The following is a 27,468-nucleotide window of genomic DNA, read 5'->3' on the forward strand; positions in this document are numbered from 1 at the left end:
CTTTTTTCCCAGGAAGGTGTTTTATTCCTTCTGCTTTACTGACCTGCTCCTCTGCCAACATGCTTTCAATGAGAGATGGAACAGAACTCAGGAAGACTTCAGGTCTGCTATGTGAAGTGCAATGAGAATCACTGTAATCCTCTTGTCTTCTTTCAGCCCTCACTAGAATTTCTTACTTAGGACTCTGCAAACAAAAAAAGCTGCAAATCTGCTCTGTTCAAATGCATTTCTCAGCAGAGTAAGAAGGAGAGAGTGAGGCTAACCCCTATCACATTGTTCTTTCTAAAACTGGAGTAGAGGGTCCTTGCAAGCAGCTACTCTCAGAGGGGGCCAGGGGAGTAGTGACAGACTAGGATCAAGCAACACTGAACACAGACCAACTTCCAAAGAGCTGCACAAAGCACAGCACAACACTGGTATCACAGATGCTGGTTTTGTGGCTAAATACTGCTGTTCAGCTTTATATTGTGTAAGTATGCTTAAAAGGGACATTATATATGCTTAAAAGGGACATTACAAAACTGAAACATACTGCATCAATGACAAATATATGGAAAGCAGGGGACATGCTGCAAATTCACACAGTAATTTACTTCACTATAACATGAGCTGAAGACGTAAGAGCTTGACGGCTGTTAATTTTTAAACAATTAATTCAGACATTCTGGTCTGCTAATAAATTTTTCATGTGTTGCCCTTTTCTCAGGATCTCTCAATCCAAAATAGTCTGACTGGCAGTGAACATGTGTTTTTTACATATGTACAAAGCTACAGTTCTATGAAGCCATAACTCAGATGGATACGTTTCAACCCCTGATAAAATTTCTTCTAATTGACATATTTACATACTCTAATCCAGCTATAGACGGTCAGGTGAAGAGTCTTAATTTGCTAGACAAAATGCCAAATATGCATAAAATATTAAGAGAAGGTGCAATGTAATTGATAAAACCAATGTAATTTAAAGGGTATCTATACACACGAAAACATCTGAAATCTTTCCAGATGAAAGCAGCTAGAACGTCAGTGAATTAATTTTAATTTTCCATCCCTAAAAAACTATGCAGAATATGAAAGAGTTGTAAAGTAATAATTTAATTTCATTTTAATGCCTTCTGCAGTAGACTAAACGTTGTGTTATAACACTACCCCAAACTGTCCTTTAAAGAGAGAAAACATGTGATTAATACCTTTTCAATAAAAGAAATATTAAAACCAAGTAAACAGTGATCAGAGAAAATCTCTACTGGTCTCCATTCAGCTCAAATGCTCTCTCAAATTCCTGGTAATGGTATTTTTACCTGACAGCATGCCACTACCTCCCTGCTTGCTGGGCTTTAGAACAAAAAAGCCTCTTCTTTGCCTTAGATATGCTGAGCTAAAGCACTGTGGAAAACAATAGTGGATTTTACATTATTCTAGAAGAAAACCATTTTTAAGAAGAAAAAGACCCAACAGTGGTCCACACCGTATGTAATTCTTTCTCGAACATTCTTAATCTGAATCTACTGAAACAAACAATGGACATTTAAAAAAGGCAATATGATGGTCCTATATCCTAAAAATCATAGTGATGGAATGATAAAAATTCTTGAAAAATACCTGCTCTGTAATTATTTAATGACAGAAAAAAAAAATCAACATAGACAAGAGGGACAACATGGTATTTTCATTTATTTTCTGCAATATCAAAAAAAGGCTAGTTTTCGCAGTAAATCAAGAACAAGATATACCCAAGCCTCTACAAGTAGCCTTAGCAGTGTTGTATAGTTCGCCTCCACAACTCCACCCGAAACCTCTATTAAGTTCTTGTGCTTAAACACAAAGAAATTTACACAGGCACATTAAGCATATAAGTCAATCCAAGCAAAACTGATAAATCAAATCAATCAAGTTACCAAAGAGCAAAATATTTAAACCAAACGTTACCAAGTTGTTTGAGTTTCTTGGTAAAGGTTTGTTAGATATTGTCTAAGTTACTATGTGCACCCTTTCTTTTCCTTTTCCTCATCTCATTTTGGTCAGTGTTGTTATAAGTAACAAAGATCGTACAACATGATGTTCTTTCCATTGAAAGCAAGTGCAAAATCCTTCAAAAGAAGAATTAGCCTGTGTTCTCTTGGGACAAGCATTTATGTTCATTCAACAGAATTTGAGACTGATGCAATACTGTCTAGCAGGAAGATAAACAATATTCAGAATATATGCAAATGACTTGTCCAATTCAGGTGAGCAAGTGAAATCTTCACAGGGACTGTTATTAATTACTGAAAAACATTAAAAGGAAGGGAAAGATTTCTTGCCTCTGATACAGTCAGTTTCCACACTTCAGTATTGGTGGATAATTTCAGCAAAGATGACAGGCCGGAATTCACAGAATCATAGAATCATTTAGGTTGGAAAAGACCTGTGAGATCATCAAGCCCAACCGTAAACCTAACACTGCTAAGTCCACCACTAAACCATGTCCCTAAGCAACTCATCCACATGTCTTTTAAATACCTCCAGGGATGGTGACTCCACCACCTCCCTGGGCAGCCTGTTCCAGTGCCTGACAACCCTTTCAGTAAAGAAATTTTCCCTAATATCCAGCCTGAACCTCCCCTGGCACAACTTGAGGCCATTTCCTCTTGTCCTATCACTCATCATTTGGGAAAAGAAACCAGCACCCACCTCTCTGCAACCCCCTTTCAGGTGGTTGGAGAGAGCGATAAGGTCTCCCCTCAGCCTCCTCTTCTCCAGACTGAACAACCCCAGTCCCCTCAGCCGCTCCTCATCAGACTTGTGCTCCAGACCCCTCACCAGCTTCGTCGCCCTTCTCTGGACACGCTCCAGCACCTCAATGTCCTTCTTGTAGTGAGGGGCCCAAAACTGAACACAGGATTCGAGGTGCGGCCTCACCAGCGCCGAGTACAGGGGCACGATCACCTCCCTACTCCTGCTGGCCACACCATTTCTGATACAGGCCAGGATGCCGTTGGCCTTCTTGGCCACCTGGGCACACTGCTGGCTCATCTTCAGTCGGCTGTCAATCAACACCCCCAGGTCCTTTTCTGCGGGGCAGCTTTCCAGCCACTCGTCCCCAAGCCTGTAGCGTTGCATGGGGTTGTTGTGACCCAAGTGCAGGACCCGGCACTTGGCCTTCTTGAACCTCATCCAATTGGCCTGGGCCCATCGATCCAGCCTGTCCAGATCCCTCTGCAGAGCCTTCCGACCCTCCAGCAGATCAACACTCCTGCCAAATTTGGTGTCGTCTGCAAACTTGCTGAGGCTGCACTTGATCCCCTCATCCAGATCATTGATAATGATGTTAAACAAGACCAGACTCAGTACCAAGCCCTGGGGAACACCACTGGTGACTGGCCACCAACTGAATTTGACTCCATTCACCACAGCTGTTGGGGCCCAGCCATTCAGCCAGTTTTATACCCAGCGAAGAGTACACCCATCCAACCCATGAGCAGTCAGTTTCTCCAGGAGAATGCTGTGGGAAACTGCCAAAGGCTTTACTAAAGTCTAGGTAGACTATATCCACAGCCTTTCCCTCATCCACTAAGTGGGTCACATGGTCATAGAAGGAGATCAGGTTAGTCAGGCAGGACCTGCCTTTCATAAACCCAAGCTGACTGGGCCTGATAGCCTGATTGTCCTGTACGTGCCGCATGATGGCCCTCAAGGCAATCTGCTCCATGATCTTCCCTGGCACCAAGGTCGGGCTGATAGGCCTGTAGTTCCCTGGATCCTCCTTCCTGCCCGTCTTGAAGATGGGCATCACATTTGCTAACCTCCAGTCCACTGGGATCTCCCTGGTTAGCCTGGACTACCGGTAGATGATGGAAAGTGGCTTGGTGAGCACTTCCACGAGCTCCGTCAGTACCCTTGGGGGGATCCCATCTGGTTCCATAGACTTGTGTGTGTCTAAGTGGTGTAGCAGGTCGCTAACCATCTCCCCTTGGATTGTGGGGGCTTCATTCTGCTCCCCATGCCTGTCTTCCAGCTCAGGGGGCTGGGTACCCAGATAACAACTGGTCTTACTATTAAAGACTGAGTCAAAGAAGGCATTAAGTACCTCAGCCTTTTTCTCACCCTTCGTCACTATGTTTCCCTCCGCATCCAGTAAAGGATGAAGATTCTCCTTAGCCCTCCTTTTGTTGTTACTGTATTTATAGAAACATTTTTTGTTGTCTTTTATGGCAGTCATGAGGTTAAGTTCTAGTTGGGCTTTGGCCCTTCTAATTTCCTCCCTGCAAAACCTCACAACAGCCTTGTAGTCCTCCTGAGTTGCCTGCCCCTTCTTCCAGAGGTCATAAACTCTCTTCTTTTTCCTGAGTTCCACCCAAAGCTCTCTGTTCAGCCAGGCTGGTCTTCTTCCCCACCAGCTTGTCTTTCAGCACATGGGGATGGCCTGCTCCTGTGCCTTTAAGATTTCCTTCTTGAACAGTGTCCAGCCATCCTGGACTCCTTTGCCCTTCAGGGCTGCCTCCCAAGGGACTTTGTCCACCAGGCTCCTAAACAGGCCAATGTCAGCCCTCCAGAAGTCATACTAACAGCTCTCAAAATATTTCTTTTCTGGTTGGGAATTCTCCAGGTTGCACTGGTTGGATACGGACATACAAACAACTCCCCAGTCACACACACACAGGGATACAGCTTCGCTAGGTTGAACCATAAGTTCACATAGCTGGGTTTTTCACCCTCTGACAGAGGCCACTAAGAGATGCTCATGGAAAAAGTGGAAATAATACTTCAAGAATAGAATGGCATTTCTCTCAATAATTCCTGTCAAAATATGGCAAGCTGAATTCGTGGTTGAATTCACATCACCATTGTGTTGAATAGCTCTCAATAGACTTTTATCCTAGGATTTTGCCTAATCATATTTTGAACTCATGTATACTTATAAAACCTGCTGCCTGATCATTCCACTGAGTGACCTTGTTCTTACATGAGAAATACCAAGTGGCTTTTCCTTATTTACATTTCCTCTGCTGTTCCCAATTGCATATATTTTGTCAGAAACTCAAGCTCTTTTCCAAACTGAAGCATCCTAGTCTACCCGATCACTCCTTGCTGTTCTCTCTATTTCTTTTCTAATAGTTCTTAACAATCTGATTATCTTTTTGATTACTCCTTAGCACCAAGTTGATATTTTCAAAGGACTACCCACAATGATAGTTAGAACCCTGTCATCAGGGGTGTTACTTAATTTAAGATCCACTATTAGCTGTGCATAGCTGAAGTTGTTTTTTCCCTTATGCATTGATTTTTCTTTACTATCAATAAACATTCTTCAACATGTTGCTTCCCATCAAATCGGTACTGCATGACAGCTTTGTCTCTTTAGCAGCTCTTAAAATACATTATAAAAAGCTATTTTGAAATCCGTGTATACAAAAAGAACCTGATCATGTTTACTCAAGTTTGCTGACTCCTTAAAAAAAAAACAACAAACCAACAGACAAAACCCCACACATATAAAACCGATCAAACAAAATATCCCCCAAAGAAACAAAACGATAAAACCACAAAAAAAACCAAACCAAAAAAAATGCCCCAACTGCTCACCAGTTCTGAGTCATGCTTTTATTCTATAAAAGCCCATTTCACACTTCTCTATTTTATCATATGCACTAAAATGTTTACTTTCTTTCTAAAAGTTTCTGGTGTTTGTTCAGTACAAAAATCAGACATGCTTGCTTACAATTCTCTGGATTCTCCTCTTTGTTTCTCCACAAACAGTTCTTTTAAAAATCTGGCATCATGTTTGCCACCATCTGATTTTTTGGTAATAACACTGATCTCACTGACAGATGTAAATAAAAGGTTTACAATTTCGTATTTGAGTAATTTTAGACATATTGAGTGAACAACATCCGGACCTGGAAACGTAACTACTTTTACCTTAATTTTTTATTTTTTAAATTTTTTTTAGAGTAAACATTGTTCTCTGCTTGAAGCAAGCCTTGAACTCAACACTTGTAAACAAAAGCTCTAGTGCAAGACATAGCCTAAGTTATTATTTAGTGGACTGTGATAGAAAAAAGCATTTTTTTTTTCTGCTGTTGCTTTGACTTCTTTGAATACTCCTCTTATCTCTCAATCATTTATCAGCTTATGTACCAAATGTTACACATACAAACACGGAGTTCTTTCCAAAATAAATTATAAAGTGGGCTAGAAAAAACCCATTATCTACCTATGTGAAACCACAAGACTTGAAACAAGCTCTGATGAAAAGGAGGTATGTTACCAGATTTTAGGTGTTACGCAATACACTTTATTCCAAGAGGTGATGTGAAATAGAATTTACACAACTACAGAAAAGCTAGCACTGTCCTTTAACACTGGAAATTAAGCTTGATCAAGTACAAAGCATGATACTGTTAAATTTTGGCTATTTAGAGAGGCATGCAGGGATCTAGAATGCCTTACACCAGCAGTGTATTCTTTTACACTGACTTTGCTGGACTGAAAAATAACACTTGCAGAAAAATATTTGTCCAGACATGGAAATATTCCAAAGAAGCTTTGACTAAAAAAACCAAAACTTTACTTAGAAACCATGCTTTATCAAACAACATTAGCCTCTATTTTACAGCTGTTTAAACAGAAAGAGCTAGTCTTTGACAAATAACCTGATCAATAACACAAACTTTGGTTTTATCCTTTGTATTACCAATGTATTTTTTTCTTTTTTTTTTTAGGATAATTGACACAAAAAATAGTTATTTTCCATTATATTGTATAGGATCCACTTGTCTTTCATTAAGACTATTAATTCTGCTATTTTTAATAAATATTTTAAATTATAAATATTGCAAATATTTAACAGTCCAAGACACAAAACATTTCCTGCTTTAGAAAATGGCATAATGTACCAAAGTTTGCAAAGCATGAAACATAGCAGTTATTCAGACAGGATATTAGAAATTGCCATTTTGGATGTTGGAGTTAGCTCTATTTTTCATTGAAAACATGCTGCTGATTAACAGAACTGAAATAGCTCTACACTACTGAAAATTTCTCTTATTTTTTCTGCAGTATTATATTATACTGAAATGTAGTAGCACTATTCACCCTTTAGAAAAAACACGTTGTTAATGGGTTTACCAATGTTTGCCTTCTAAGTTGTGTTCTGCTCAGTGCATATTCTGTTTCAACGTATCAAACACTACAGCAGGGGAGAGCTGGGGCAAGCTGCAAATGAATGAGGCCATTTCACTTCAGTTTCCAGGCAACACAGAAAAGTGCAACGACTGACCAGGGTGCTGGTCATTGTTCCAAAAGGTGTTACAACTCATAATTATCGTGGGTTTTAATTTTAAGAATTTCTGTTTCTCCCATCTGATGTATTCCAATCCATCTCTTTCTTTTTATTTTTCCTCCTTCCTTTCTAGTCATAATGTGTGGAGGACATCTTTGCTCTAAAATATTTTCTGTCTGTATAATCAGTGTAGCCACTCCTTGGAGAAAGTCCCTCGGTAAATGTCTACTACTAAAATGATACAAGAGTGAAATGATAACCACATAACTGTGCCAGCTCTGGAACTTGCTCCTCATTTGATCCGGATGGATTGGAGAATAGAGACGAGGTAGGATTCTGGCAGAGGCCATCTAGCAGCTTGAGCACCGACTATTTCATAGAAGATTTAGTTTAAAGGGGCTTACTTAAATTATATTGAACAGTAATAGGGTTACTCATCCTGAGTTAAAGTAGTCTTACTTTATGTGGTGGAACTTACCTCCAAAATAAATAAATAATTTAAAAATTATTAAAACTATTTAAGTTATAAAATGATAATTTAAAAAAAAATTAATTATTTTATTAGTAATCAGTTAAAATTAATCTTACTAATTTTGATTTACTTTCTGGAGTGTTCCTGTTCACTTTTGTAGGCATCATACAATCTCTATCACTGGCAACCAGAATTTTTAAAGTCCTTAACAAATCTTTCCTGTTGGAGACCTGCAAATTTAACTGTGTTGCTATTAAAAATAGTAGAATATTTACTTCTACCCAATTGCAATGGGTTTTCAGTCACTACATATGTGTATTTATGTAGTAACATAAATTTATGTCACTTTTGGACAACGCTACATAAATACATGAATGTATTAATGCATAAAATGCTTTTAAAAGAGAATAAGCAAAGCTCCTACTTCCTCTCCCTAATTAAATATACAGTTATACGATAACAGTGATTGCATCGAGACAGCTTATTCCTCAAGCACATGTAATTCTGGGCTCAGCCCGTGGGAGGAGGCCTGCTCAGAGCCAGGGACGTGGTATCACACCCTCCAGGCAGCAGCACTTTGCTGCAAAGTGATCTCTAACCTGAGCAAACTCAATAGCCAGCAGAATTCTTCTGACAACATACCACCCACACCCTTATCCTACATGTTGAGACTTGGTCTTTCTCTGGCATCCTTGGCTTCTAACTACCGAAAGCAGTGCAGTTCGAAGAACAACAAAGTCTCACTGCTCCAGTATTTATGTTCTGTTCAATGGCTGAAAAGCATCAGTTTGCCAGGAAATTGTTTATTTTGCATGTTGCTGTTAATTCTATGCATTTGTTCTCCCCCAAATAAAAGAGAACTTCTACATTGGCAGTCTAAGTGCGTCAGAAACAAACATAGGTAGATTGTGTTTTCTGAACTAAGTTATTTTTATAACTGGTTGTTCAGTTTCTAAATGGGTGGGTTGTTAAGATAAAGAAAAAAAATTTCAAAGCTGTACAACAATATAGTCAAGTAATTTTAATATATACAAAAATAGTCAAAAATAGTTAAGAGTCACTTCAACAAGTGACTTCAACACAGCACAAGCCAATTTCCTTTAATTACACTTCAAGATGTAAATGGTTTACTTCTGCTTTCTCTTTCTCCTTTTATTTATTTATTTATTAGTCAATTTTTGCCCTTGTCTTTCATTCCTGATTTGACTTTATTATTTTAGTCAACATGGGTTCTTTTCACCATTGCATGCACGTTCTCCTGCATTGGCAGCAATAGTTGTTCATGCATTTGGGATGTTTTAGGTCATAAAGAAATGTAAACTGCATTTAAGAAAACAATACTTACATTTCTGTTGGACTTAGGATATGGAAAAAGCTTATTTACAAAATAATGCTCTTGGCAAAATTAATCCATTATCATTTCTTTTAGCAAAGTTTTCATAACATTTTAGCCACTCCTCCCTCCACATTTTTCACATTAAGGAAATGGCCAGCATCACATTAGTTTTATATTTTCTTTTAATTTTTTCCCCCCAGGACGCAAGAACAAAGAGAATTTGAACCACATTCAAGTTCCAATACCTAATTTGAGTTCATTATGCTTAAATTATTTTGCTTTTAAAATTTTTTTCTTTTTCCCCACAGTGAAACAATTTTAAAACATTTCACCTCCTGAAGAATCTCTGTAGATCATGGTACTGTAATACTTGCATTGCCCTAGCTTGAATTTTTCATTAAGAAATATTTCTTTGCCACCATACAAATATTCCTACTTTGCACCAGAAAAAAAATATTTTGTGCTTCTAATGTCAGTATAAAAACTATTAGAATAAGAGTATTTTCTTTTACTTTCTTACCCACTTGCTATTGTTTTCAGAGCTGTAGGAACAGAATAATTTCTTTACACAGTTTCAGTGAGTGCTCTGCACAAAATTCAGTGGCTTTACAGGCCTACAGGTGCAGAAGTAGTGCACATGAAGGTCCCAGAAAAGTTATACCCCTTTAAAATATACAAGAGGTATCAGACGGCAAAGAAACTGTTTACTTTGTCACATTGGCCTTATCTACAGAATGACTCACCACTCATATCATAGACATTTCATTGAAAGCAATGCCATCAATGACAAGTGTGGACTAATTGCCACGGTGGTAAGTATGGAAAAACATATAAACAAGAAGCAGAACGTAAAATTAAAATTAATTAAAAATGCAACAGAATATATATTTAGACTTTAAATTTCCAGATTTAAATTATTTAATATTTAATTTGCATGTCTATTTTCTGGAGGTAATTTTTGGGTTCAGATCTTCAGCTTAGCAGAGAAAATAGAACAATGTCCCTTACAATTGCAAAACTTAAAAAAAACCAGTTTTAGACTCCAACTAGTCACCATAGCCCTTCCAGTTGACTCACTGATAGGTAATCATAGAAATATGCCAAGATTTCTTTGCTGGAAAAGATCTGCCTTTTTTTTTGATCCCAGAGGGCATAGATTACTTTTAAGTAAGAGAAATCATATTAAAAAAATGAATATTTAAATTGGTTTGCTCAATAACAAGCTGAATACCTGGAAAATACAACCCCACAAATGCAAACAGTGGTTAATTTCTGCCATGTTGCCTCTTAGACAGCTACCGATATGTTCTAGATGGGTTAATGTACTTAGTCAGGTAGTACGTGACTCCAGCATCCCAACATCAGAAAGTTCATTCATCTCCTTGTCAATCTCTCTTAATAGACACATGGAAGGTCAATACAGTACAGCTAAGCCTTCAGGAGAGTAATGAAGGGGACATCGTATAATGACATAAAAAACATTGCATTAGAAAAACAACAACAAAAAAACCTGAAAACCCCCCAACCTGCACTCAGAAATTGCTTACAGAAAAGGATATTAAGATTGTATAAGAGTTTCTCAAAGAAATGCTAGAATTGTTTGTCCAAGCAGTCATAATTTGCCCTCTGCATACAGCACACATTCTGATCGATAGAGGTGCTCATTAACAGTGATCACAACCATCTTTTCCATGAGACCAGTACTTCTTTGGTTGAGCAGAACAGACACATTTTACAGACAGAAAAAGAGGCAAAGGTCTGTTGCCGCTCAGTATTTGCAGACATTGGAAATTGTAATGAGCAAAGCAGGGAACATATGCTTTGTATTTAAGAAAGAAATACTACTCTGTAAAACTGTGTCTTGGCTTTTTCTCCACTCCAGAGGATGTCTACACCTTTCTGAAAGCAGGCACGCTTTTGCATTGCCGGCTCTTTCTGCGAATCAGAAACAACTAAGCTTTGAACTGGATAGTCAAGGTTAGTGTAGCATATCCCTGAACTGGTAAGTCTAATGACAAGCAAAGTAAATGAGTTCAGATGTACTCATCAGCCTCAACTACATCAACGTTCCAGATTTCTGTCTACAGATCAGCAGTTAGTCTTACAACTACAAGGAAAAAGCCCCTAAAGCTCATATTGGTTTGGTTTCTGCTACAGTTAAAAAGTTCAAAACAAAGACAGTGTTTTCTTAGATTCCTACAATACCTGGAGTGTTGACACTACAAGAAACTATAAATGGGTATTTAATATTTAGAAGATGAAAAGTGAGCATTCTCTTGATCTGTAAGTAATGATAGCACTGCATACTTGGAAAGCTTTGGAAAAATATTAATAAAACATTCCTGAGATAAATATTATAATGTTTTATTTCAAGTATTTAGAAATCAGGACAATAGCATATAAACAAGTCTGCTGAATCCAAAGAATGGGAACTGATGGCAGAGCTAGGTTTGAAATCCCAGGATATTTCAACGTAGTCTCACACTATATCCACAAGGCCATGTGTCCCCCTGCTTGAATTTGCTTACAAAAATCAGTAACCATAGCACTAATTTGCCTGTTATTATTTTAAGTGGGAGTTGGATTTTTACATTTTGTTAATGCACATACCTTCTCTCTGAGCTGAGAAGCTCGTTCTCTAGTGCTACATGATTGCTGCACACAACAATCACACAGCAATCATGCATCTATTTTGCCTCATTGAAATAAAAGCATAACTGCAGTTTATCTTTTTGTTTGCCATTGTGACCTCATAGTTACTTCACTATCATGTCATAGACATTGATTTAAAAGGCATCCATAATTTTTTCTACTGTTTTCAGTGCTCCTTGATAGGTTATTTATTTAATCAAGAAAAATCTTTCTCAAATGTTAAAAACTGTACTTTATAATTCAACTTGAAAAATCTAGTTATACCGAAAGTTAATCTCTTACTATGTTGGTCAAGTCACTTGAATTTGTTTCCTCCTCAAAACCATTGAAGCAGTCAATAATTAAAGATCAGATGTTATAATTTAGTACTCTGTTCAAATAAATGAATGGACCAGAAACAGTTTTTATAGAAATGCTTCCTGATCCTCACCCAAAGATTTTTACTCAGAGGAGAGAGTTACAAGCCAGCAGCTTAAGCAATGTTGTATTAGTCTTTTTACAGAAAAGCTGGACTTCTCTTTTTGCAGTTACAAATAAGGAAATTAATTATCCAGAAAATTTTATTTTTGTGGTAGTCATTTTATTTTTCACACTATTAAAAGTATTTTTGAACCACATCACATTTTATTCTGAACATGATACTGATTGGTTTTATTATTCATTGCATGAAAGTGCAAGAAGATTCAAGTACCATTATTTTAGAGGCAACAAAGTTCCTGAAAAGGTAAACAACTTCAAATTAGTACCAAAATCCCACATGTAACTATGTAATCATGTAACTATGTCAGGATGAGTATGAAAGCAATTAAGAAGTTTGCTAGAGAAAGACTGAGAAATTAATTTGCCACTGTTGGCAAATAGCACACAGAAGAGGGCTTGGCTAGAGAAACAGTCATCATTTCTCACTCTTTAGACTGGGTGATTATAGCCAAACAACAATACTGTTCCTGTTAAAGTAGTCTGAAATTAGACAGTCATTTATAACACTGTACGTGGCCTGCATCATAACCCATAGTCAATATACTAAGGTATCATCAGTCTTCAAGAAGACAAAAAGTGAGTCAGACAGTTTTAGTTTTCAGTCAGATGACTTTCATACAAGCCCCAGCATTAATGTACCTGCTTTCCTCCAGACCTTCTAAGCCTTGCTGCTGACAAAGCATTACTACTACCTGGTCAAGTTTTGTTCCTTACTGTCACTCATGTAACTTCATCTGCATTCAAATGCCCCAAAACCAGCTAGCCTGCTACTTCTCAAATTCCTTATCTAAGACTACTGTTGTTCATGAAACTTTTACCTTACCATCTGCAAAATGTAATATATTTAAAAAGACTACTACTTTGCAAAAGTACTCTAACCTTCACAGCAAAATTGGGTGCTTCCACTATAAATTTATTATATGGATAGAATTAATTATGCGAAAGTCATTCAATGTTAGTTACCTTCACAGAATCTATATAATGAGCTAAGTTCAGTCCAAGGTCTAAATATCCTTAAAAGAACTAAATTACATTTTATATAACTTATCAAAGTAAATTATCCATTGGTAACTACGTCATCCTTCTACTGAAGTATTTTTCTTTCACCTTATATACACTGAAGTCTGGAATAGCCCTAGTCTTTTCTGACATAGGCTTCATGAACTTTCCAATCAAGTTTTCTAAGCATAAGTTCTTACATAAACTACCATGTGACACCCTATTTGTTAGTAAAGAAAGGATTGCCTTTATAATATTAGGGGATTTCCTTTTCAAATTAATTCTTTTTTGTCTTCTGTATAACTCCCTCTATAATAACTAAAGTATACCTTTCTATTACCAAAAAGGTATGGATGGAAACAGCAACTATTTAACAGTTCCAGCTCATAGCACAAGCTTATATTCAAAAAACATTACCAAACAACTTTTGCAGACCAAGGTCACTTCATGTTTTTACCTGCCCTTACCTTCTCTATGAATTTTAAGAATGATGTTTCATTGTGTGCATTTATATAATTGATGATGTTTTTATAAGACTTTTAAACATGAATAAATTTATTTATTTTTGATTGGTGATGATCTTTGCACTTTGGACATGCAAGTATCAGCTTGTAGCAAAGCCACAAGAGACAAAGCATTTTTTATTGTGTAAGGTATGACTAGAGTGACTTTGTAATTAAATGCACCGTGTAGTCTGAAGAACTGGACAGCTCTGAGAATATATGGAGAATGAAAGGCAGAGGCTTTCCTCTTTGGACTCAGCTGAGATTTTATTATTTTATTCCCCCTGACATGTGAAATAAGCTTCACATAAGAAAAGGAGCTACTCCTGCTCAGCATATCAATAGCATTTGCAGCAGACACTCCAGGACTGAAGGGGTTGTGAAAACCCTTTTCAATGTTGTCTATACAGAGTCTAGTTTAAGTTACAAATTAAAAATTCTTAGTAATTAATCCCACTTCTTAACAGGTCATTGGACATTAAACTGTTTTTGTTTGACAGTTTGCAAAAGAATTGATAAAAATTTTTTTTACTTTTAGTGATACATTCCCAAAGGTTCATAAGGCATGTCCTTTAAATTCATCAGCACTGAGCTCAAGTTCTACATTCTAATATACCCTCTGAAGGGAGCAGAGATTAAATCATCCTCCGAAAAGCCTTATAATTAAAAAAACCCACAACTGTTACATGAAGAGCAGGATAATGAGATGGCAGATCATTTGTACTAAGGAGAAAAAGGGAGTTGGAACAACTCATCCAAGAACAATCTTGACAAAGGTTCTGAAGAAAAGATTTATAATTCTGAAGACACACTTTTGATTTTTTGATTCTTTTTTTTTATTTACTTGACAGGAACACTGACAAACTGTATTCTTGGGAAGCACATTCTTTTAGTGGCTGTCAGTTTACAAGCCAGCTTAAGAGATTCCTGCATAGGTCATAGAGACGATTAGACCATTAACCCAACAAAATCTGGTGAACATACAAGATTATTACCACAAAATACTTATGTTTTTCCTTACAGAAGAACTTCCACATAATACAATATAGGATATGGAGGTTCTGGAGGAGTGGTTGATAAGCCACTGACCTTCCTAGGTGGAATAATGGTTATCAGACCACCATTATGAAAAGACAGCAATGTGTACGATAGTGTTTCAAGGAGCATTTCATTAAGGTCTATCAAGATCACACTGAGATCTTTAAAAAGGGAAGGCTTCCAGATTGGAGCCAAAAACACAAAACAGATCAGAAAGAAATTTTGATAATGTAAAAACAGAAAATAGAGAATAATTGGCAGATATGGCCACTGAGTATACTGTGAATTTGCTGAAAGAAGAGAGGTGGCTTAAAGGAAAAGTAGTATATATTTAGAACAACAATAATGGCAGAACCTGCTGTTGGATCATGACATATATATCTCATCTATAATACATGATAATATAATTATAATACATGTATAATTTAATATATTTATTATTCATTGCCACCTATTTGAACAGAATACACGATACTGTGATTTGTATCTCATAGCTCAGTAGAACTCCGTCCTGCACAGCCACTAGGTGAGGCAAAACAAGGCACTCCTTGCTCTCAGAAATTACTTCAGGGATGGGGGGGTTGGAAACGCTGAAGTATTTCAAATTAAATATTTCAGGCACAATAAATCAGTATTTTCCAATATTTTGTTAGAAAATTCCTCACAAACTCTATCTTGAAGTTCACGCCTAAAAATATTTTTTTCTTTTGAGATGGTTTTTACACACTGAAAGATGCAGTCCAATCTTGAACTCAGCATGCTTCAGCCTTAGTGTCACTTTTTAAATTGCTACCAATAATCTTATAATGGGATTTCATTTTTCTCATAGCCTGTTCCTCCGATGCCTGCCTGCCCCCCACCCCCAATCAACATGTGTTTTAACATTGTTTCTCTTGGCAAGCTATTGTTAATGAAAAGCCAGAATCTTGGTATTGTCACAGCTGCTTCTGTACTAGTGCCACCCGATACCAGAAACTGTTGTATGACTACAGCAGCAACAATTCCTTCTCCGATACATATACCTCATACAGTCATAGGAGACAAATATAGTCCACCCACAAAAGAACCACACGGAAGTCTCCAGACTGTGACTATCACAATAATTAAGAAATACTGAAGCACAACTGTTCTTAAATAATCGTTTTGTAGCTGGATTATCTAATTTAGCATTTTCTCACATACATTGCATTCCTTGGAAAAGAGTGATACACACTTGGAGAAACACTGTCATTTGTAAGTTTCAAATACTTCTTCTGCAGTAAATTATTTTTGTGGGGGGAATAGAGCTTATTGTGCAGTCAGTTCTTAGGCCTTTTAATGAATATTTTTTGTGATCTTGATGGATTTCCACATTTAATTATGTGGTCTAATCTATTTCCCATGACAGCATGCATTTACACAAGTCATTATTTTTTCTTTTTGATTATGTAATCTGTTACATGCTAGGATTGTAATTAACACCTTTGCAGAATTCAATCTCTGTCATGTGACTGTGCATAATAATGAATAGGTCCAAGAGGTAGATGATATTTTAAAATAAATTAGATTTTATTCCTTATGACTGTGCTTATGAAAGTACAGCAGATTTTAAAGGTTCTTACAGCTGCACAGCAAGACTGGAAATCCAATAGCTAGCTTTTCTGATTCATCTTTTTATGAACTTACCCATCCCTAAAAAAAAACAACATACGTTATCTGTGATTGCTATGTCTTCCATAACGCAGAAGTATATTTATGGTAATGGTCAAATAAATCAATTATTTATTTAAATATAACTGGAAAATTGTGATAATATTAAAATGCACATCAGAAACGCCTCCTTTTCCTTTAACTTATTTAATAAGGTAATATACATTATTCAGATAAAGCTGGGAAAAAAAATCACACAATTTATAAAATCTGTTCCGGATAGAACTTAATTTACTGTCATATTCTATTTTGGGGTAGGGAATGAATATACAGACAGATATTCTTAATACACCTTGTGGCTCAGAGCCTGGTGCCATTGGAGGAATTTTGGTTTTATTGACCACGGGGCAGTCTACATGGCACCGGGCCTGCTGGCAGCAGATGGAGTTCAACTATCATCAAGGGGGAAAAGGATTCTCGCTCATGAGTTGGCAAGCCTCATTGAGAGGGCTTTAAAACAAGATTTGAAGGGGGAAGGGGATGAAACGAGGCTGCCTAGAGATGAGCCTAGGGGTGGCATGCCAATATTGGGGTTGAAATCGATAGCCCAGCTCAAGTGCATCTACTCCAATGCACACAGCATGGGCAGCAAACAGGAGGAGCTGGAAGCCGTAGTGCAGCAGGACAGCTATGACGTGGTCGCCATCACAGAAACATGGTGGGATGACTCGCATGGCTGGAGTGCTGCGATGGATGGGCAAGGAAGGAGAGGCGGTAGGTTGGCTCTGTATGTTAGGGAGTGTTTTGATTGTATAGAGCTCAACGACTGTGACAACAAGGTTGAATGCTTATGGGTAAGCATGAGGGGGAAGGCTAACAAGGCAGATATCCTGCTGAGTGTCTGTTATAGACCACCCAACCAGGACGAAGAAGTCGACGAAGCATTCTACAAGCGACTGGCAGAAGTCTCACAGTCGCAAGCCCTCATTCTTGTGGGGGACAGACATCTGCTGGAAATATAACACAGCAGAGATGAAACAGTCTCAGAGGTTCCTGGAGTGTGTGGAAGATAACTTCCTGACGCAGCTGGTAAGGGAGCCTACCAGGGGAGGTGCCCTGCTTGACCTGCAGTTTACAGACAGAGAAGGACTGGTGGGAGAAGTGAAGGTCGGAGGCCGTCTTGGGCTTTGCGACCATGAAATGACAGAATTCTCCATTCTTGGTGAAGTGAGGAGGGGGGTCAGCAAAAACACTACCACGGAATTCTGCAGGGCAGACTTCGGCCTGTTCAGGACACTGCTTGAGAGGGTCCCTTGAGAGATGGTCCTGAAGAGCAAAGGGGTCCAGGAAGGCTGGACGTTCTTCAAGAAGGAAATCTTGAAGGCGCAGGAGCACGCAGTACCCATGTGCCGTAAGAAGAGGCAGCACGGAAGACGACCGGCCTGGCTGACCAGGGACCTTTTGCTGGGACTCAGGAAAAAAAGGAGAGTTTATCACCTTTGGAAGAAGGGGCAGGAAACTGAAAAAGAGTACAAGGAACTCGTTAGGTCATGCAGAGAGGGAATTAGGAAGGCAAAAGCCCAGCTAGAGCTCAATCTGGCCACGGTCGTAACGGGTAACAAAAAATGTTTCTATAAATACATTAACAACAAAAAGAGAGCCAAGGCGAATCTCCATCCTTTACTGGATGCGGGAGGGAACATCATCACCAAGGATGAGGAAAAGGCTGAGGTACTTAATGCCTTCTTTGCCTCAGTCTTTAACAGCCACACCAGGTATCCTCAGGGTATTCAGCTCCGTGAGCTGGATGACAAGGATGGAGAGCAAAATAAACTCCCCATGATCCAGGAGGAAGCAGTTAATGACCTGCTATGCCACCTGGACACTCACAAGTCTATGGGGCCTGATGGCATCCACCCAAGGGTGCTGAGGGAGCTGGCCGAGGAGCTTGCCAAGCCACTCTCCATCATTTATCAACAGTCCTGGTCAACGGGGGAGGTCCCGAACGACTGGAGGATTGCCAACGTGACACCCATCTACAAGTAGGGCCAGAAGGAGGATCCAGGAAACTACAGGCCTGTTAGCCTGACCTCGGTGCCAGGGAAGATTATGGAGAGGTTCATCTTGAGGGCGCTCACAGGGCACGTGCAGGACAACCAAGGGATCAGGCCCAGCCAGCACGGGTTCATGAAGGGCAGGTCCTGCTTGACCAACCTGATCTCCTTCTATGACCACGTGACCCGCCCAGTGGATGAGGGGAAGGCTGTGGATGTTGTCTACCTGGGCTTTAGTAAAGCCTTTGACACTGTCTTCCACAGTATTCTCCTGGAGAAACTGGCAACTCGTGGCTTAGACAGGTACACTCTTCACTGGGTAAAAAACTGGCTGGATGGCCGAGCCCAGAGAGTTGTGGTGAATGGAGTCAAATCCATTTGGCGGCTGGTCACAAGTGGCATTCCTCAGGGCTCAGGTTTGGGTCAGTCTTGTTTAATATATTTCGATGATCTGGATGAGGGGATCAAGTGCATCATCAGTAAGTTTGCAGACGACACCAAGTTGGGCAGGAGTGTTGCTCTGCTCGAGGGTCGGAAGGCTCTGCAGAGGGATCTGGACAGGCTGGATCGATGGGCCCAGGCCAATTGGATGAGGTTCAACAAGGCCAAGTGGCAGGTCCTGCAACTGGGTCACAGCAACCCCATGCAGTGCTACAGGCTTGGAGATGAGTGGCTGGACAGCTGTCCGGCAGAAAAGGACCTGGGGGTGTTGCTCAACAACCGGCTGAATATGAGCCAGCAGTGTGCCCAGGTGGCCAAGAAGGCCAACGGCATCCTGGCCTGTATCAGAAATAGTGTGGCCAGCAGGAGCAGGGAGGTGATCGTGTCCCTGTACTCGGCACTGGTGATGCCGCACCTCGAATCCTGTGTTCAGTTTTGGGCCCCTCACTCGAAGAAGGACATTGAGGTGTTGGAGCGTGTCCAGAGAAGGGCGATGAAGCTGGTGAGGGGTCTGGAGCACAAGTCTTAAGAGGAGTGGCTGAGGCAACTGAGCTTGTTTATCCTGGAGAAGAGGAGGCTGAGGGGAGACCTTATCCCCCTATACAACTACCTGAAAGGAGGTTGCAGAGAGGTGGGTGTTGGTCTCTTCTCCCAAGTGACGAGTGACAGGACGAGAGGAAATGGCCTCAAGTTGCACCAGGGGAGATTCAGACTGGATATTAGGAAAAATTTCTTTACTGAGAGAGTGGTGAAACACTGGAATAAGCTGCCCAGGGAAGTGGTGGAGTCACCATTCCTGGAGGTGTTCAAGGAACGTGTGGACGTGGCATTGAGTGGTATGGTTTAATGGGCATGGTGGTGTTGGTTGATGGTTGGACTTGATCTTACAGGTCTTTTCCAACCTTAGTGATTCTGTGACTCTGAGAGTCCTTCTCTAGCACGCTCCTACTACTTGTTCTGGAGATTACTTGTCAGGCTCAGCAGATGCAGCTTTATCACAGAAGCCCAGTAAAACATACATCACAAAAACCCACACGTATACACAAACCCCTCAGTTTATATGTTCAATTAATAAATCCACAATGATATTTTAAATTATCAAGGTAATTCTATCGAGAGATAATCCCAAAGACAAATTCACACATTAAAGTACAATATGAAAGTTCCTGGAAAATTAGTCTGGCCCATAAAGCTAATGTATTTAATTGTACATCATTCTTTCTCACATATTGTTACACCTTAAAGTATTCCAAAGTTGCTTGAACAATCTATTGTTCATAAAAGTCTGTGACTGCTAGTCTACAATAATCAACCTCACTGTCGGGAGCATACCTGTGGAGCACTTGTGACAATGAGATTCCAACTGGTTAGTTCTATCTGTTATAATAAGAATATTTAACGAGTACTGGTAAATTTGGTACACTGGAGAACACAGAATAGATCTGATCACTAAGAAAAGTACGATCTAAGAGGAAAACAGGTTACAATTAAAGCATTATGACATGACCACAAGTGTTTCTTTATAAAACAATAAATGAAACAGAGTATGTCCTTCTTGTTTTACATTTCATCCTGTGCATGCACAGAATTTTACTTTTTTGCTCCATTAATTCTGTATATGGTTTTTTCCAAAGAACTGAATGCAGAGGCTTAGTAAAAGTAAGCTGTCAACAATAATGGATAGAAGATCCTGAATGTTTACTGAGATGGAAATATACTACTACCAGAAAAAAGTTCTGTGCTAACATGAAGTGTTAGCCATCTAGTGTCACACCATGTCTGATGAAGGAGAAAGAAGGTGAACGCTTGCTGAATTTTGGGGTTTAGAAATGGAAAGTCAACCCACTATACATTAATTAAATGTACTCATCTACATAGTATAAAGCAGTAGAGGTTTTACAAGATTATTTCTTGTAAGGGGAGAGATGTAGGTAAGGGGAGATGCCAATATTACCAGTATTATCTAGTGACCAAGATCAAACATTAGTTGGGCATGAGTGAAAGGACAGGTCTGGCAGTACATCCCACCACAACTGTGACCACACTCTACTGCAGACATAGTCTAAGCACCTGTAACTTGCCCCAGCTAGAGACCAGTTCTAAGACTGGCCATTTTGCCTAGATCAGGACAGAAATAAGCCTTCTGATAGCAAAAGTTTCACTGCACCTCTGTATAAATCATGTCTGCCAGTGGTCTGCCCTTTGACGGAGGAAAACTTGCTGGTTCCAGTCAAGAGTTGCTCCTTATCGGACTGGTATCTTGACAGAGATGCTGACACCCCTGTCGCACTCTTCTTTCTCACTTAAATGATAACTTATCTGTTGTTGGAATGAACTGTTGCAAGTTTTAAGCTCAGTGTTGTCCTCGACCACCAGTAGAAAAGTCATGCTTGGTACTAGATGAAACAGAAGTATAAAACCCCAAAAAGTTTATGAGATACAGAAGAAATGTCACAAGAGAAAAAAAAATGAGTAATACCTACAAATCCCAAAGAAGATGAAGCTCTTTAAGAATGTATGAAAGAAAAAGTCAGCTAGTTGCTAAACTGTGCTAAAGAAAAGCTAAGAATATTTATTCCCATAAGAAGTATATCTATTAAGAGATATGAATTACCATGAGAAATCAAAAAGGAAAAGAAACTTCTGAAGCTTTTATAACACATTTGAAACATTGAGGTTATGTATATGCAACTATACAATACCTATGAAATCCTTAATTTAAGGCCAAGGTACAGTGGAGTCTTGAAATTCAAAACAGAGAAAAAGGCAACCATGTGATACCAATTTTAGCTTGCATAAAACATTGAAAATGTGTGAAACTGCAGGAGAAACAGACAGGATTGCCCGGGTTGGGGCAACAACAAATAACCTGTTTTAGCAAGCCACAAATAAAATAGTAATATACCCATGCAAAATGAAAGTGAAGATAGCAAGCTTGCAAAATGCAATCACAGTGATCCAACAAGAAGAAACATGGAAGACTGCTTGGGTCTAACAGGCTTCCCAAGGTGTTACACAGTAAGCTAATAAAAACATTCTACAAAAACTAATAGAACTTTTTGTAAATTCTTAAAGAAAAAATTAAGGAAATCAGAGAATTTATCATGCTGGAAGTGTACAATAGTTAAAAACCTTGCAGTCACACATAACAACTTGCAATACAATTATGCTAGGGTTTATAGGTATACTAAGGTTTTTAGGGTATTCTCAGGTTTGAGCTGTGGTGAAACAGTATTTTTTCTCTGGTAAATTAACTTGTCAGTATTTAACACCATTGTGCAGCACCCTCAGCTTATTGCAAGCCACTCCATAGATACCAGGCAGGATCATGTTCCCCTAGTTCATTCCTTGCCTCTGCTCCACTAACCCATGCATATGTGTGCACAGATCCCGTCAAATACGCATACTGACTTTGTAAGCTTGCTACCTATTTTTATACAAGGATCCACACAAGCATGTCCCTCTTTACGTAACAGAATTTCAAGAAAAGAGTAGATATGTGGATTGGGTTATCTTACACATTCGTAGAGTGTCTCTGTGACAATATTGTGAATTAAATTACTTCCTGGGAATGACTTATGCATCTATTATGACTACCTTTACATTATATGTGGAGAGTTTCACATACTATTCCAGAAAAGGAGTAAGGTAACCCATTCTAAAAAGTCTGAAAAACAATGGAAGAGAGTCCTCTGTAATATGCTGGTTGTTACCTGGACTAAAACTTTATATAATATTTGGTCAGTTGATTTAGAAAGTGTGAAGAAAACTTAAGTGAGAAAAAACAAAGAAGTAGTAGAAGAAACTCAGATCTTGTCTTAAATGAACAGAAACAAATAAGGTCATATATGCAAGTGTGAAACTTATCTTCATCTTACTCAAATAATCTTCTCTTCTTAAACTTTACATTTTACTTTAATAGTTCCAAAAGGATGTTCTTGTTAATTAAATTTTATTGCACCTGTAACCTGATTAAACACTGCCTTTAATCTCATGAGTACATGCATCTAATTAAATTGGGAGAATATGCTGCAATCTGGCTTCTCTTTGAAATATTCTTCCATAACACTCAAATTTTTTTCCACAGAAGTTTGAACTACTCTGCACAACTCTCTAGAACGTTTCAGCTGTTAGCATAGAGCATACACACATAGAGTATACAGACTATGAATCCTATCCTTTTCTAGTGTTCTTAGCATAGTTATCATCCTACTCTGCTTTGATGGATCTTACTTCAGAAGTACTTTTCATACACCAAATTGTATCTACTTTAGTTCCCTGAAAAGCACTGAGTAGTGAAGGAGAGGAAAACATATACAGGCATTAAAAATCATTGAAGAAAATGTATCTTGAAATCTGCAGTGAGAAAAAGTCTATAATCTCAGTTTGGTATAGCTTCAGGACAGTTTAGTAGTTTCAGCATAAATACCCTGAACCAGGCAGTGTACAACCACATCAAGTTAAATATGTTGCTCTTCTGCAATCTACCTATAACTAATACTTGAGGTTTTGGGTTTTTTTTTTTTGCAATTAGTGCTAGAAGTGCATGAAAAGATATTGTGCAATAAAAATAAACAAAGACCTGAGTTTATCAGTACCCTTATGTCAGTAACATTCCTGAAACTTAAAATGGCACACCTTACCCATATCTATCTAAACTATTTCTAAGGCATCTATCATTTTCATATCTGAATGCCAAAGTCAATGTAAAACTATTTACTATGGGTGGGGACAAAGGCTGGCTGAATTCAGACAAAAGTACTCTATATAACTGGGCACATACTTGTATTCTCACCATCAGTAATATTAAATGTTAGGTTTGGGGGTGCACGTTTAAAAAAAAAAGTCTAAAGAACGAAAATATAAAAACCATGAACATCAGAAAGTTCTAAACAAACCCCAGAAGAGCTGGAGAGGGGACAGATATCAAATGGGAAGACTGAAAATGGACCCATGAATAACAAACCCACTTTATGTAATTAAAAAAAGTCGTATATCACTACTTGCTCTATCTGAACACACACAAATAAATCACAAAGGTAGCAAATACTCTGTGCAAAGTTACACACGCACAACAGAGAAAAAATGACTGTTTGAACATTGTGTGTTCACTAAGAAGTATTAAAGCAGCAAATAATAAAGGCCAAAGAAATCAAGCACATGCATGCCATGACTTCATACTTCTAATTAAATAGATACAATTTAGTTGCTATGTTGCACTAAACTTATTATCCTGCTCCAAATATTTGTGCTTCTTGCTTCTCCTCCCTTTCATACAGAAAGGAATTTTTCATGGAAAATAAAGGAAAGCTGACTTCCCACATGAGTTACTAAAGCTGTATGATTTAAAGTATCTAAACATCCTTCCACAGACCTTTGGACATGTCTCACACACACTGGCTGTTCACACAGCTGGGGAACTGACAGTCTCCTTCCCTGTAACTGAAGGCCCTCTCTTCTCACAAATCCCAGCACGTATGATCCCACCCTAATGATCTGTCCTGCCAAACTGCACTGGGGTAATAGGCAGCTTAGAAAAGGCATATGAAGAGCCAACCAAGACAATCCAGAAATTGAATTTTTCAAGCACATACCAGAGGACTTAATTTATCTTGTCTGTGTCCGGTTGTAATATGTGCTGCTGTGTCATTATATTGACCAGATCTTAAGGCATTATGATTACATTTACATTAAGACAATATAATGCAGATTTCTGAGGCACTTGAATTGGTTTTGGCTAGAGTATATTTGAATTCCTGGCCAAGAAGCTTTGAAACACTTGTTTCTTTTCAGTTGGTATGGTTGTTTCCTGTAGATTGCCGACTGACATTGTCCAGAGGCTGACAGCGATCCAGGCTAAAAGTTCAAGATGACTTAAGTAGTTTTAATTTCACAGTTACAGACAAGACTAGATGTAATACTCTCTGAAGCTATAAGTTATTCAGAAATTTCTCCAACAAAAATGAAGACCCTATGCACTTCTACTACTTAAAACCTTCTCTTTCAACTCACTCTTAATGCTGTATTTTTTCCTCTCTAAAATCCTAAAATGAGTAGTTTCTCTTTCAAGTGTTAGAATTAATTTCAGAGTTACAGTTGGGGAAGGATAAAGAAGAAAAGGAAGAAGAGAAGGACTCATAAAATGTCTGAGGTTAATGGCTAGTGATGAACTCTGAGCTGACAGAAATATTGGCAAATCTTCCGTTACACTCTTGTAAGAAAAATCAAGTTATATAACCAGATTTCTGACTATAGTGCAAGGAAACCTCCTATCAAAAACAAATTAAAAAAAAAACCCTATTAAGTTGTGACTTCTTGAACACAACCAACACAGACAGAACAGATTTAAATAAATGGTTCCATCAGTTTCTTAAGCACTCCCTAGTAAATGGCCCAGTTTGTGTACAATTTTCATGACAATCTTTTGCAAGACATGGTTTTTCAGAAGATACAATGGTTCAGCTATTCTAGAAAGAAGAACAATAAATCTTAAAGAGGTCTTAAAAGCTTACAATCTACATTACCTTTTTTAATCACAAGCAGTTAATATGCCTTTTACATAGCATACCATCACCCCATTGTGTAAATGGACATGTATGTGAACATTGCATCCTATGATTGTATACCTCATCACGTAACAAAAGACGTTTGCATTTTGGCAGTTCACAACGTGGCCATTTATGCACCTTATGCATTTTGGTGTCAACAGTTCTACATTCCAGGCCATTACAGGGGGAGAGCTAGGGGCCTTATGAAAGAAAAGGGGAAGAATGGGCTTGCCAGAACAATTAATCAATCTGCCACCCACTTCTTGACTGCATCTGTGCCATTTCAGAGCCTGAAAATCAGGGAGTTAGGTACAACCTAAGCGCATTGTTTTCATGCACTGGATCTGTGGTGGCTGTATTTGGCATCACTGCAACAAGCAGCAGTATCTTTAGTGTTACACATTTAGTTCTTCTGCTACCTATATACATAAACTTCTAGCCATAAGAAAAATGTAAGAAAATACCGAATTTATAAAACTAGTGGTGTTTTGCAAAGTCAGAATGGCTTTCCAACTTATTGGTGGCTTGAATGAGATCATGTTATTAAAATTTTTAATGCCTGTGTGAACAATAGACTAAACAAGAAAGATGTATACATGAATTCAATGACTATTCTTAAAGTACCAAACAGATTAAATTACAAATACAAGAAAATTAGAATACTTACAAAGAAAGTCGTAACTATGATGGAAAAAACTATATGCACTAAAACCAGAATGGATCCTCTATAGTACAATCTTTTGGAGTAAGTTTACAACTGCTCAGTTTTCAAAAGCACTTTTTTTTATGAGCTGTCCAAAATGGATTATGTGGATATGGAATTAAAACCATTATAATGCCTATGTAGCCAAAGCGTCTAGAAACCACATCTATCACACAGCATCTCAGTTTTCTAAATAGATAACCAAGTGAAGATGTATCAGTAGCTACAGTCTTGATGGGATTTGGCAACAAATAAATTTTGTAAGCACACAGTAGTGCTTCTGCTTCCCTTCATACGTCTGTAAGTCTCATCACATATGTTGTTACTTAAGATTAGTGGGTTTTTTCTCCTCCATTTTCAATTCTGAAATACTATTCTTTGCAGGTTCTCAAGTAAATTTATTGTAAGTCTCTGCTTGTCTCTCTACTTCTCTACTTGCTGAAAAAAAAGTGCTGCTAAGATGAGCCAGTCTTACAAGTCATTTAGAAATAACTATGAATTGTTCAACAACGGTATTTTGCAGGCCTAGTATTTCACATATATGGGAAAACCCCAAGCATTTCCTACACTCCACGTCATGCTGAAAAAAGGCACTCTACCCAAACTCAAAACTTTCTGAAGCTTACTAGAGGAAATGCCTTTGAACAAAATTCCACTTTTTAATATTATGCCAGCCTTTGCCCTTTAATGTTGCCCAAACCTGTTTGTTCACTTCATATCTGTGCCTTTTAATACTCTTCCTTTCTCCGTCTTCTTAAACTGTCTGCAATAATTGTCATAACACATACATAATCACACATGATAATTTCCTTCTGTAAACTTTCACAAATTTTTATTTATTTTCATCTTACAATGTAAAACAGCTCTGCCTGAATTTTTTTTTACTCCTGCATGTTCTTCTATATAGACTGTTTTATATATTATTTAATGCAGACCAGCAGTTAGAGATCCTTAATGTCGTTGGAATTGATGCATAACTGTTAAAGGGACATGACATATCCTAATTTCATTCAGTTTTCTGTTACACATTTGATTTCTAACCGGGTACACTGGTTTCTAAACAAATACTATTTAAGTATAAAGGTATGCTTGTTTTTCCTCAAGATTTTCAAGGGTAAAAATATTATTTTATCAAAGGAGTATTTTAGCTACACAAATACATATATATAGTAAAGATTTAGGCACACGTTTATACAATGTGCAATGCACATACCGGTCACATAGCTGTGGTGTAAATCTAATTTCAGAGAAATGAAGATAAACATGAATAACATATCCATTTGCTGCTTAGAATGCATGACTTACTTTCTTTGAAGATATTTCATTGCCCTCCTTTCTTTAGCTTACAT

General features: G+C 38.2%; 1 protein-coding gene across 2 annotated transcripts in view; it reads right to left on the reverse strand.

The window, feature by feature from the left end:
- The window catches only part of PDE4D (phosphodiesterase 4D), a 418,379-nt gene that overhangs the window by 341,508 nt on the left and 49,403 nt on the right, over nucleotides 1-27,468 (reverse strand). The window lies entirely within an intron of this gene.

Source organism: Gavia stellata, chromosome Z (genome assembly GCF_030936135.1).
Source record: "Gavia stellata isolate bGavSte3 chromosome Z, bGavSte3.hap2, whole genome shotgun sequence".
Taxonomy (NCBI): Eukaryota; Metazoa; Chordata; class Aves; order Gaviiformes; family Gaviidae; genus Gavia; species Gavia stellata.